Here is a 14,065-nt window from a genome sequence, read left to right on the forward strand (position 1 = left end):
AAAAGATCTTTCTTCCCCTCTTCCACCGTCAAGTTGCTGTTTTCTTTTCCTTCCTACAAAGATTCTTGGCAAAGGACCTTGCATTCAATGGCTCTGCTTACTTAAACTGGCTCCATAAAATCTGGTGTAATCTTAGCTGGCTACCATGCTGATGAAACTATTCGAAATGCTACACAAAGGACGCTTTTCTCACTCTTCAGTTTTCTTGATCTGAATGCTGGGAGTTTGGCTTTAATATGAATACATTTACTTACTAACTGTTTCAATTTGGGAAAGCCATTTAAAGTCCGTAAGATTTAGTGCCCTCCTATGTAAATTGCGGATGTATGGGTCACTTTTAAGGATACCTCAGGTTCCTTTGAGGAAATTACTTTCACCCACTGAATTTAGTCTGGTAAAACTGTTATTCAAAGTGTGTTGCCCTTCTTGTCAACCAAAAGGTTGACAGGTGACCCCAAAAGGCTATTTCAGCATTCCCTCTCTGGAGTCTGAATAGTGAGCTTGAAAGGAACAGTTTACCAACCCCTGCTAACCTCTGAATTGACTTCTACCCTCTGGAGCTGGAATGGACCTTTCTCTTTCCTGAGCATGTTTATCCTCCACTAGCACTTTGTGAGCCCCATCTGGTAGTTCCAAAAGCCATCTTCAGTCTAAAATGCTAAATTGTAAACTTGGTTTCTATTGCTTGAAAATAAATTTTATTATTAGGGTTAAATGAGCTCATCTGTGTAATATTTTTAGTGCAAAGTTTAGTGACTAAAAAAAAAAGTTTAGTGACTAGTAAAAGTTAAGTCAATTTTTGCTATTATTATTGTTTTTGATATTGTTATTATTAGGACACTTTCCATTTTTTCCAGCTTTTCATCGCAGTTTTCTTCAGATTCTACATATACTTCTTTTATGGTGTCTTCCCCACATCTCAACAAGATTGGTCCTTTGCCATCTTCTGTTTTCACACTCTCTGTGAACTCCCTAGGGAGCTCATATACTTGACTGGAGTCAGCTATCACTACATGTAGATGAACTGTTTAATTCTTTCTTTTCCCAAGCTTAATCTCCTACATTTCAAATTCCACTTTCTTATTAAAATGCTCAAAACTAAAATCTAAAACAAAATTATTTTCCATTCCTCTCCTCTCTTCCCCAACCTCCAGTCATCTGCCAAACATTTTACATCCATCTGTCCATATACCTCTTGATCTGTCTCCAAAGTCGTGGCATCAGAATCACATGATCAGACTTTATCAGACTATCTGAGTTCCCTAACAAGTATCCCTTTCTCTAGTACTTTTACTATAAACTGCCCTCCATTCTTCCCACAAAGCCATCATTCTAAACCAAGTATTGCATTATACCCCTGCTTGAAAACTTGCAGTAACTTCCACATGTTCACAGGATAAACCCAAACTCCTAATCATAAAATTCAAGGCTCCTCTTGAGCTGAATCTACTTAATCTTTCCAGTGACCATATCTAGTCACTCTTCCCATGTTCCCTATACTCTAACCAAACTGGATGATGTGTCTTTTACCAAATAAATGATTAATTTTGATGCTTTCATTATTTTGCTCATGATTTCTTCTCCAGTTGAAATGCCTTTCTTCCCTCCTTAGTTTAAATAAACTTAATTTATTGTAAGCTTCAACGCAAAAGCTTCTTGTATTATTCCCAAATGACTTCACTTTCCCTCTTTATCTCTTTTGCCCTATAGCACTTGTAACACATCTGACCCTCTTGGTAACTAGTTCCTTAAAAGCACAGATGGCACCTTTCCCACATTTATATTCCCAGACTCAAGCGTAGTGTCTGGGCTAAAGTGGTATTCAGTAATTATTTTTGAGTAATTGTTTCTCTCTGGTGACTCAGAATAGAAAAATACATTCTGAAATATATATGTACATATATGAATATATATGAATAATATATATGGACATATATATGAATATGTGAAACAGACATATAGAGAAAAATATATTTCAAAATATTTATTATATATCTAAATATGTATATTTAGATATATGTGTATGTGCATCCAATATAATCCAGAACTTTTATACTTTTATACTCCATTTGTTAATGCTTCAGCAGTCAATACATGACTCAACACTGACATTAGTATTCCCGACATACTTCACTTATGATATCAAGAAAAGTTACATTCAGAATCGGCAAATCAAGCATTGAGAAAATTCTACGTTATATACAATGGTAAGATATTCTGACAATATGGTATATCACAGATTGTAGCTTTTCATAATAATATTAGTAAGACAATCTGGATTTCTAAGTTAATTTTTAAAAGAAAACGTTTAAGTCTTTCAATTAGAGAAGACGTGGTGAACTGCCAATCCATGGATAACAGCAACATTAAAGGCATGATGGTATTCCCTCTGAAACCTATCAAACACAATACAAATTTCAAACAAAATTACAATCTTTTGTTTAAACAATTATATTAAAAAGCATACTGAATATGATTTATACAGGATTTTGCATAAATTTTATGATAAAGTATAAAACAGGCATTTTGAAAATTGCACATCGAGAATGTGGATATTTATCTATAGAACTGTGGCTTAAATACTTTGCATACATAGGATATGTGCAATGTCTGCATTATATGAATATTAAGAATAATTTCAGCAACACAGAATAACTTTACAGGACATCTTTGCTGGAAAATTTAACAATGTTAGTAACACATATTAATCATTATTCATAGACCAGGGGTTCTAAATTCTTGAAACACTAGATAGCCCATGGCATACTGTAGTCCCATTCAGCTCTAACAGATTGAAGCTACATTTCCTTGGTTGCAAGTCAAAGATCACACAGAAAACATCCAGGCAGAAAGCATCTAGTCTAATAGAATATGTATCTTTTAATTGGAATTAAAGATGAAAAAAAGAGAAAAAAAAAGAGTAACTCTGCAGGCTGTGCCTTCAGTATTGATGATCCTTAAAAATTCCACTGTTACATAACTGCCAGAACAGTCTCACTACAAATGAAATCCTATGAATTGTTTTATTTTTTCAAAAGAAAACAGTGAGCCTTATAAACAGCAGGACTGTGAAAGCCATATCTGCATTATCTGTGGCATTAATTCTTTTTTTTAAAACCATGACACACAAAAGCAAGCAAAAACCACTGAAAATGATATGCTGCAAGGTCAAAATAAAAATACTTTTGGGTAAAGTGTGAAATAATAATCAGCTTATAGCTTGAGGAGTGAGTTCAGACAATGATAGAGGTAGAAACGGGATGGCATCGATTTGATGAGCAATGATTTTTAGCCTTCAGCCTCAAGATAGTCTCCAAGCATGACTTGAGATCGAGATCACAGCTTAACATCAAGGAAAGTCTTTTTTGAGAGTCAGTATTACAGCAAAAGAATTTTATATTTAAATGATGCTTTCTATCTATATCTCAGCATCATATAGATTTGCCAAATCATCACACATAAACATTTTAAGTTGGACTGAACTCCACGTTTAAAGAATAGTTTCAAGTCTATGGATTTTAGAAACCATGCATTTATATGTATTTCTTTTATTATTAACTATTCTAATTCCTCTAGAATAAGTCTAGAATAAGGAAATAAGTCTCTAGAGCAGAGCAGTGTATCGGTGCCAAGAAATGACCAAAGAGAGCTGTTGTCTCTACTACTTCTTATTCCACATAAAGTGTGGCCACTAATGGCATAGAATTCCAAGTCTAAGAGAAATATGTCTCCGTTAAGGCACAATCCAGATTCCTTTAGGGGTTATTTGTTTCTTCCCTCTCTGGAGCTTTGTTCCCACTGCTTTGAGAGTTATTGCCCTAGCAAATCAAGGCCTCCACTGCCCTGTACTTAAAGACCTCTGCTGTCTGACTCCCATTTCTCCCAGGATCAAGTTGAATCTCCTTCACATGAAATCTAATGCCATTTACATCTTGATCTATTTCCCAGTCTCCTTTTATATCATCCTGCCTTGGCATCTACTTGTCCTCCACCAGACCCCTTACTCTTGGTACCATGTAGTTATCACATCTGGATAATATAGTTATCTTGGTAATAACAGAATTTCTGCAATAGAGTAGATCCCGAGTAACACACAGAGTGTACATGACGTATGATATTTATGTATATAAACAGGTGCACATCACCCCAACTGTTACCCAGTAGTTAATTCTTTATAGGAATATGACATCCACTGCACCTAATCTATTGTAGCAATGCAATAAATATTTATTGAATAACTATTTATACATTACATTGAATGCCCTAAAATCACAAAAAAATCCCCTTTATAGCAACAAATGAATTCAATCACTGTTTAATAAGCATCTACTAACTTACCATAAGCAAGGCACTTTGCTAAGAACTGGGTGGAGACAGCAAATATGATTCAGGCTTGGATCTTCCCAGTGAAGAGATTATGGAGTAATAATAAAATAATACATATATTCACTTACATGCACAAAAAGATTCCATCATTAAAGTTAGGAAGCTCCAGGTAACATAAAATCACACAGATAAAATGACTTAACATTAACACTCACGACCTGGTAATCAGAAACAGCTTATAAAAGAAGAATCATGGAAGGTAGGATTCACTCATGTAAAATTAGAAGACAGATTTGCTGGAGGAGATAACAGTATAGGTTAAGATAAACTGGTAGGAAAGTGTGAAGTAGGTAAAGTCACTAGAAATTTACCAAGCTTAACAGAAGCATCGAGTTCATGAAAAGAATGAAAAGTATAAATGGGAAAGGGAGATCAGAGTCAGAGGAATATGATTCTAAATTAAGAAATTGGAAATGTATTAATTAGAAGTGATCAGGCGCTAAATGTTCCTGAGCATGGCCTAAGAAGAAGCAAGTTGTTCTGTCCTTGCAAGATTTGGGGGTGGCAATGTATGGGATACTTTAGCCTTCGGTGTAATATCTGAATCCATTATGTATACTTTGTACACAACTTTAATAGCAGTTCAATCATGCTCTCCATACCTAGCCATGATCTATTTTATCTCACAGTCTTGATCACTGGCCACTAGCACATACAAAAAAAGCACGAGAAAGCTTTCTTTATTTAACACATATTTTTAATGATCCAATATTGCTAGATGACACAGTTAAGTGGAGTAACTTCTAATAACAGTCATCAGGGCATATCAGTTTCAAGTTCAACTAAACAGCAAGTAATGGTGACAACTGGAGGATGGTGCTAAGCCTTACAAACCTCTACGTGAAAAGTAGTCAATAAAACAAGTTAATAGAAAAATTACTGCAAACTATTTCAAGAAAACTGAAAGAAAACATTCCTCACAGTTAAACAAAACTGAATGGCAACACAAATGATGCAGCAATAGCTGAAAAGAACATGTCACAGTATAAAAGGTGCTCCCCACAATTACGACAGTGATTAACATAATTAATCACTTAATTTATTTTGATTAATATAACTCCAAATATTCGAAGAAAATGAAAGTGAGAATATGAGCTTACCAAATTACCCTGTTGAAGTCTACTAGAAATAAATAAATAAACCTGTTAGATATTTCACCATTGTTTGTTTTAATGAGTAGTTTCTAAATGTTAAGAGACTCATGGAAACAGCTCAAAGTATCCATTGATAATTGATCATGTTTTATAATATTCTCATTTATAAATATTACCATGTTTTATAAGCACGTTTGTATGTTCTAAATAATCCCCAAAATACCTTTCCAAGACATACTAAACAGCAAGCTTATTTGTAAAGTTTGTTTGGTCCACACCAAAAAACAATTCTAAAATCAAGTTTAAATTCGTGTAAGGGTTTAAGGAAATAAGGGTTTAAAGTCAGGCATATCTGAAGTTCGAATCTCAAACTAATTCATGACCAGTGTTTTTGGTGTAAAACAAATTTGCCTATTTTTAATAGCAGATAGCACTCAGAGACACCTACTATATGGCGGGCACTATTGTGAATTGTGTTCAAAGTGCTTCTGGAATCTTAGCTCAACTAGTGAATAGCTACATGACTGGTGTCAATTTCTGAGCTTTTCTTTAATAATAGCTGTTATTTATACATTCTCACCGCATGCCAGGCATGGCCATAAGTGGTATATATCAACTTATATTAACCCATTATATGACATATAACATATAGCATACTAATTCATGCACTTTTCCTAATATTACCATAAGACTTCTATTATCTTCATTTAAATACATGACAGGTTAAGTAGCTTGCCCAAAGTCTCAAAGACTGGTCCATAATCAATGCTCTAAACACTTCATCTTTTAATTCATGAATTATATATACCTTTAAGTCATATATTTTCACAGGAACCCCAAGAGAGGACAAAATACAGCAGTTCAAATACTTAGTAAATGTATTTAAACTGAAAGATCACTCACAGATCAGATCGTTATCAGGTAACTATCAGACCAAAAATTAAATTGCAACATTCTGATCATCTGAAGATGTAATAACAACTAAAAAGAAAGAAGCTTAAGAATCACACATCTTTGTCTTCATCCTAGCACAAATGTTTACAGAATTATTTTTATCACAAGTTCCATTGTCCTTATTTTAGAAAATAGAACTTCTAATTGATTATATACTATCAATTAAAGATCCACAATTTTTATATACTTCCTATCCCATTTGCCAAAAATTTCTGCTACGTGATAAGGGAGCAATTTGAATTAATGTGTTAGACAAGGGAAAGAGTCAGGGGGGAAAACAATTGCTTTTTTCTCTTTATAAGGTTTTGTATAACAGTGTCTTTAGATTTCTATAAATATTCAGTTCTGTGTACAATAAAATGTCTGTGAGCAACATAATAACCAAAGTTACATTCCAAGTGGCATTCATACCTTAACTGCCAAAGGAGACTACAGAATAATTTTTGAAAGGAAAAAAAAAAAAGCCCTCTGGACCTACTATAGTATGCAAACTCAACGGAAACGAATAGCCTAATGATATATCCATGAGGAGGTAGCCAAGAGTTCAGTGATTGGGAAAGAAAACTTGACAAAATCTAGGTATGTTAGTCATATCCTCAAAATATTTTATTTCTTTGCAAGTTCTGAATTGTCAACAGTGTAAAATGAAGAGAAAAGTACCTCCAGAAGGTTTGCTATATTATATGGCTCAATATTCATAACTAATACGGCCATTCTATTGTTGTAAAAAGGCAGAACCAATCAGCTGGCAGATGACTGTCTTTGGCTCGGCAGAAACTTCCATTTCATGTGATAAAGTCAAACACACACAATATGAATATGTTCTCATTGGGGAGGGAAGGAGGGATGAGAGACCCCTTTCATGTCATTTATTTTATAAATTATTTCTAAGATGCATATTTGTTTTTCCTCAGGCCTGTCCAAAAGCAGAGTTCCATTGTCCCTTTCCAAAATGCAGTCATTTGTAAGTCATTTCAATGGCCCTTAATAGAATCCTATCAATCACATTATACTTTCAAAAATATGATCACCCTAATACATATGTTTTATCTCAAAATCGTAAACGGAACTTCTTTTTTATCGAAGTGTATCCTTTAGTCATTTACTTGTCATTTACTTGTGGTCACTTGGAACTTAAAATGTACTTCAGTTAACACTTGCACATATTTGATAGGCTTTTAATTCATGGATGGAAGTATTTCATACCATAAAAATTCTTTTAAAAAATTTGTTCTGGATTCAGAAAAAAAAAAAAGCATATGTATGTTCTCTTCTTTTAAAATAAAGAATTAGTTTAAATTCTGGTAGCATATGATACAACCATCAACAATTTTAAAGCTTTCTTTTTTTCTTTTTTCATTGTCTCCATTACACCCACTGGGAGTACAATGGCTTAGGCCACAACATGAAACATCATGCTAATTAAACTGCCAATTAACTGGTATAAGAAATATATTGCATGAAATAGATTGCTGTATTACTTTGTTTTAACTTTTGTGTCATTTCAACTTGGTAACCACTAATTTAGAATCCTCTAATCATGCTCTTTCATCCAAATGTTAATCTCAGATGGCACGAGCACATGATTGCTGGGGAGCCCCGGAGTAAGATACGTACTGCATTTCTTCCTAGTATTAAAAATGGTTTATTGAAAGATTAAAAGATCCTGTGTCTACAGATTCCTGGTATTCATTTGAATACAACCTCTTTTAATGTAGTACTAATAGCAAGACATCCTCAAAAACATGTTCTCAAACATCATCTAAATAGTGAGGCATTTGCTTGACAAGTCATCATAGGATTATGAAAAAGTCTCATGTAATAAATTGTTTCCTTAATATTATCAGTGTTTTCCTTAACAATTTTTTTTTCAATTACATGACTTTACCAATCAAGTTTCAATTTTGGGTTCCAAAAAATGGCAGATTTATTAGTAAATATGCAGGGGTTTTAAAGTCAACTGGCAGAAAGTTAGACTATGCTATATCCACTTGAAATGTGTTATCGGGAAGCAGCCAGTTTCTGATCCTTCTGGAATGCATATACCAAATGTCTGCTGCTTTCATGAGACTGACACATAGGGGAGAAAAAGTCCTTGCTGATCCGCCTTTTAACAGCTAGACACAGAGAGAAGAAGAAAGATTAGAGACTAAGGTCCCCTTCAGCTGCGACTGAGATAGAATTTTCACTGACAAAAATGGGAAGTGGCAATTAAAAAACAGGCTGAGCTGTACCTGATCTCAGAACTCCAATCTCTTAAAATCGGAAATGTTCATTTTTCCCCAAACATCTAAGGATAGAGTCTAGAAAGATATTCATTTTTAATCACATTAATTTTAACTTCTCATTAGAAATTCACAAAAAGCAGCATAAGATAGGTTATTATAGAGGTATTAACATCCACAAAAATACAGAGTAGCCAACTTTTTCATAAAAAGTGTAAAAATTACTGAAATGCATGGTCTAATAAAAATCTGTAGTTGGCTTCGTTTTTTTTTCAGATGCTCAGATGCTAAACTGTGATATGAACTTAAAATCTAACTTTCTCATGTTTTCACCAGCAATGCTATGCGTTCCCAAAAATGCAGAGCCACTTCTGAGGCCTACATTTTCCACAGTCACAATTGTTAGTCAATATATTTCATCTAAAAAGTAGTTTCAAATAGGCAAAACTGAGCATTTTCAGTGGTTGTTTATTTGTTTTTTCCACTCCAATATGCTTACTTAACCAATAACTATGTTTAAAATGAAAGCCACTGGCTTCCTTTATAGTAAATATGATCCAATTCAATTCAGCAAGTATTTATTTTGTTTATATTTCATACAGTCAAATCTTATTATCCAATAAATGCAGCACTATTTTCTGCCTAATGAAGGACTTTGAAAATAAAGCCCTAATCATATAGAATAGATCTTTATTAAATACTTGCAAAGAATAACAACGACTTATTTATGGATTGGTTGTCATAATCAGCATTACCCTTAGTTTTTATGATAACCTGACATAGCTCTCATTCTTAAGCTTCACAATTTTTAAGCTACTAATAATGAGAAAAAACTGTATTCCCTTATGATTGTGGATAAAATGATCTCCAAAAATTGTTCTTTAACCTTTTGGAAACTTTCGTCATTGGATCATGACAAAGGTTTGATTTCAGCTTTCACAATTTCCTTTCACTTGTCTATGCCTGAAAGAATTACAGAGCTCCCAGATTTGAACTCTAGCAGATCAGAAACTGATGCATTTTCCCTGGAGAACCCGGACCTGCACAATTTTTCTGAATTTCACACCAGAGCATATGGAGAATACTGAGGGCTTGTCATTACACTTTTCTGTAAGGTGCCTTTTATTTCACTTTTGCCGGTGATACTGAGTTTATTTTGGCCCATGAACATATCAGTCAACAGCCACCTCACTCTATTCATGTCAATTATAAAAACAACACTAAGAAAATTAATAATTACCAGTGTTTACTGAGCTTTTGTTATGTCATACTCACTTTGCCTGGCTAAATCTCATTTAATCATCGCAACTAATTTATGAGATAGATACTGTTTTTAACTTCATATTACATATGAAGAAATGGAAGCAGAGAGATGTTATTTGTTCAAAGGTCACATCATTTATGTGTGTGAACCACGTTTCAAACCCAGGCTGCCTGGATTCCAGACCCTGAACTCTTAACCACGGTGATAGTCCATCATTTAGCATATGGCATTGTAATAATTAGCCTGCGTGGCTGGAATTCCCATTAAACTGGGAGCTCTCCTGATTCAAAGAATGCAGCTGCCATTTTCCTCAGTCCACCCAGATTCCAGCAGCAAAGTCCTCATTTAAAAAAAAAAAATTTGATGCAAATAGTCCATATTTATATTAATATATTTTAAGCATGCAAAGCAAGTAAGTTAGAGAAAAATTTCTCTTCTTCCCTGTATACAGTATTTAGAACAGACCTTTTTATCACAGATTCCACCTTTATATAATATTTCAGTGAGCTAGAACTTTTGAATGCCTTTCACATCTAAGTCATGCATTCTGAATTGGCCTCACTCAGACTAATAGATATGTGATCTAGGGAACCACAAAATTTACCTCTGCACCCACAAATAGTTCCAGAACCTATCTTGAACCCCCATCTATAATAGTGTTTGGCATGAAGGCTCTGTGGCCCACCTGTTGAGTGCAGCCTCAGAAACCAGACTGGCAGAGCTCAATGCTCAGCACTACCTCCTGCTAATTCTGTAGCTTTGCAAATTTACCAAAACCCTCTGTTCCTCATTTTCCTCATCTGTAAAATGGGTGTCATGACAATAATAGTATCTACCTCATGAGGCTGATATAAATATTAAATAGTGCAATTAATATATCATCTACACAGAGTTGACTCTCAGTAACCTAAGTTTAAAAAATTATCAGAGAAATATGAAAATCTGTTCAGCTAAATTATATTTACCAAAACAGAGAGGTAGAATAATAGCAGTTAAAAAAATAACAAGAACTAAAACCAAAAGCATGCATTTTAATTCCCAATAATATTTTAATTTTCTTTTATATCTTGGCAAAAGTTTTACCCATGTGCATCCAATCTGATGAATTCTGGACATAACTTTTCAATTGGTAATTCTCATTCATGGTTGCTCCACTGCTCTATATAGCCATTTATCTTGAGCCAAGTGCAGTCTCCCCTTGCTCCCCCACTTTTTTTCCCAAATGGATAGAGGCACGAGGCAAGGGTAGAAGTTTTATTTAGAAATAGTGGGACTTAGGAGAAGCTTGGTAGGTGGAAGCCTGCAAGTCTCCTATCTAAATTTCTAATCTTGTAAAACAAAGACTAGATTGACAACATTAAATTTTATTATCAAAATCAGTTCCATAAATGGCCAGAATTCACCTAAATGAAAAAAAATTCAGTGTGACCAATTCTCTAAATATGTATCCCTGAAGATTATCCACACCATCTTTGTGATATTGAAAGTGACACTATTTTGCAAGTCAGTATACTGCAATGAAAAAAAAATCCAAATGATACGTATGATTTCATTTTGCTTCCCACTGTTTCTCTGACCTTTCCCAGTTGGAGTAGTAGCAGGAAACTAAAATAAAAGTACTGTTTTTCTGTGTGAGGCACTTTGTGACTAAAAATTAATCGTGAAATTATAACAGCTGCAAGACTCCTCTGCCTGTTGCTTCTCCTACGCAGAGAATTACTATTAGATGAAAGAGCCTACAGCAATAAACATCAGGGGCTAGTGTTTCCTTCTCCTCTGAACCCAACCAGGCTGATCCAAGTACAGAAATGCCTTTGAAGTTACGGGGACCTTCATGTGCTGATCAATCCTTGGGGGGTAAAGAGCAAGAAAAACTGGTTCTAGCACTTTAATATATTCTGCCAGGGAATGCATTCAACTCAGGGTAGTCCAAAAACATTTCCTCTGTTACAAATTGAGTGATTTTGTACTTGGGTGCTGCTTGGTTCAATTAACTTAGAGGGAGGTATTGATCCCAGACGTGATTATTTGTACCTCAGTACATATTTCTATTAAGTCAAACTAAGGTTGGAGCAGCAAAAAATATAAATTCATATTTTTCCTTGGCCCTAAGGTGTATGTTGAGATTTGGGTCAGTTTTAGTGGTAAACAGCATATGATTCTCTTAATATGGATGATCAGTATTGATTATTGATATAATCAGTGTCCCATAGCACACTGTTAATATTTCTAAGTTATCAAAACCTAAGAATTAAGTTTACTTATCAAGAGTCAAGAATTTAAATGATCTTAAAACTGATAGTGCAGTCCAAACCCATCATTTATGGATGAGAAATCTAAGCACCTGAAAACTCAAAAAATGTATCCTTTGAGGTCTGGCTGTTTAACAGCAGGGTAAAATTTGGCATCAAGACTCCTCACCCCATTCAGGGTGCTTTTCTCCAAACATTCTCTAATTTATCTCTGTCAAACCTTTCCTCTTTATCTTAAGTAGCTAAGCTCTTCACTTTCAAATTGTAAAGATGCAGAGAACGCGTAGTTTAAAAACCAGCAACATGAATATATTACACGTCCCATTATGTTTTAAGAGACTATTAAAATAAAAAAATACAGACATTTTATAAAGTAGCCTTTTTTATTATTTTGGTCACAGAAAAATATTCAATACAATAGAATTATACAGTTTGTAGACTTATAATTTATTATAATAGCATAAATAAAGACAAAAATCCCTGCAATAATATAGATAGGGTACCAGCTTCAGTTGATTGTCACGTAGAAAGAAAAGGTAAAAATTTCAACTATAAAGTTAAAGGGTAAGATAAAGAGAAATGAATACAAATACCAGAGAACAATAGTTTCAAAATTATTATGGCACATGGTGACCTCAAAAAATATGTCAATCTGTTTTAAATACTTACTATTTTATCTATGTTAATATATGATCACTTGTTATATAATTTACACTGAAGAAAAATGGGGAAAAACATATGTAACTTATTGGTAGGTTAAAAAGTTATAGTTAGAACACAAATATTTCCCCAGTCTCATCTATTCTAAGAGAATCTGTGATTCACATCCTCTGTCACTGAGTGGAGACCTTAAGGAATATAGTATGACTTTCCAACTGTCTTCAAACTGATTTCACAAGAGCCTACTCTCATTATTTCCAGACAGTGGTACCATTTTAATTTAAATGGCTCAATTGCATTAAATATCATACTTAATTGGAGAACCTTTGCAGTAGTCATTCTATCTTCAGAATTGTTTCCTTTGTGAATAATAATTTTTAATAATGATCATGGCACATACGAAATGGCTTAAGACGGTTTACTCACCTCTTTACATTCTAGGTAACAAACCAAAGTGCAAATGTCAATCATTAAATTTTACCTCCTCCCACTTATACACACACACACAAATGCATACGTATACACTCACACCCATACAAAAATTATACTTTATACAGTATCTTCAGCAGAGTAAGTAACTATAATGCAAAGAGGTGCTTCCTGCATGCAATTCATTTTTAACAAAATCTAAAAAGCCCTCCTCTGCATACATAAATGCATAGGACCACAAATTTTAAAAGCCAGTTTCCTATTAAATAATGGCCATACATTCCTTTAACACTTACAGAGTTTACCCTAAATTCAATCAGAAATTGTGTAAAGTATCTGTGAGATATATTGTGAGCTTCTACTTTTACATCATAATAAATTATGTTTCAACAAGTATCAGACTGACCTAAATTTTATTTTCTCTCATGTCCACTAGTTTCTCACTTTCCCTGATTGGCAGTAGTATTTCTTCTTTGTGCCTTATGAAATAGCCTTGAACAATCTAATTTTCGCGGAATTCAGTCCTGAGGTATATACTTCCATTTTCTTTGTTGATCTAGCACAGCCTCAGGTGATTTCTACATAATGCATCCAATTAGTTCAAGCAAGACAAATGAAATCACATCTATATTAATCTCCACCTTATTAACCATAAACAGTAACAGGATACAGATCTCCATTCTTTGCTTGAGTCCATTCAAGTGCAAACTGAAGGAAAGGGATTTTCTGTTATTTTCATACTCTTGAGTATGATGATATTTCATTCTGTTTCTGCACAGTAATTGATAAGATTGCAAAACC

At 34.0% G+C, this 14,065-nt stretch overlaps 1 protein-coding gene across 8 annotated transcripts in view; it reads right to left on the reverse strand.

Annotated features, from left to right (window-relative positions):
* The window catches only part of PCDH7 (protocadherin 7), a 409,263-nt gene that overhangs the window by 336,740 nt on the left and 58,458 nt on the right, over positions 1-14,065 (reverse strand). The window contains exon 3 of one of the 8 annotated variants that reach the window (XM_049708858.1): positions 12,532-14,065. This exon is cut by the window's right edge and continues 319 nt beyond it. The exons of 6 other annotated variants lie outside the window; for them this stretch is intronic. The gene's annotated coding sequence lies outside the window, so the exon portion shown is untranslated. Of the gene's footprint in view, positions 1-12,531 lie in introns of those variants that run through there. One more of the 8 variants, XM_033421628.2, reaches the window with a different exon arrangement.

Source organism: Orcinus orca, chromosome 4 (assembly GCF_937001465.1).
Source record: "Orcinus orca chromosome 4, mOrcOrc1.1, whole genome shotgun sequence".
Lineage (NCBI taxonomy): Eukaryota > Metazoa > Chordata > Mammalia > Artiodactyla > Delphinidae > Orcinus > Orcinus orca.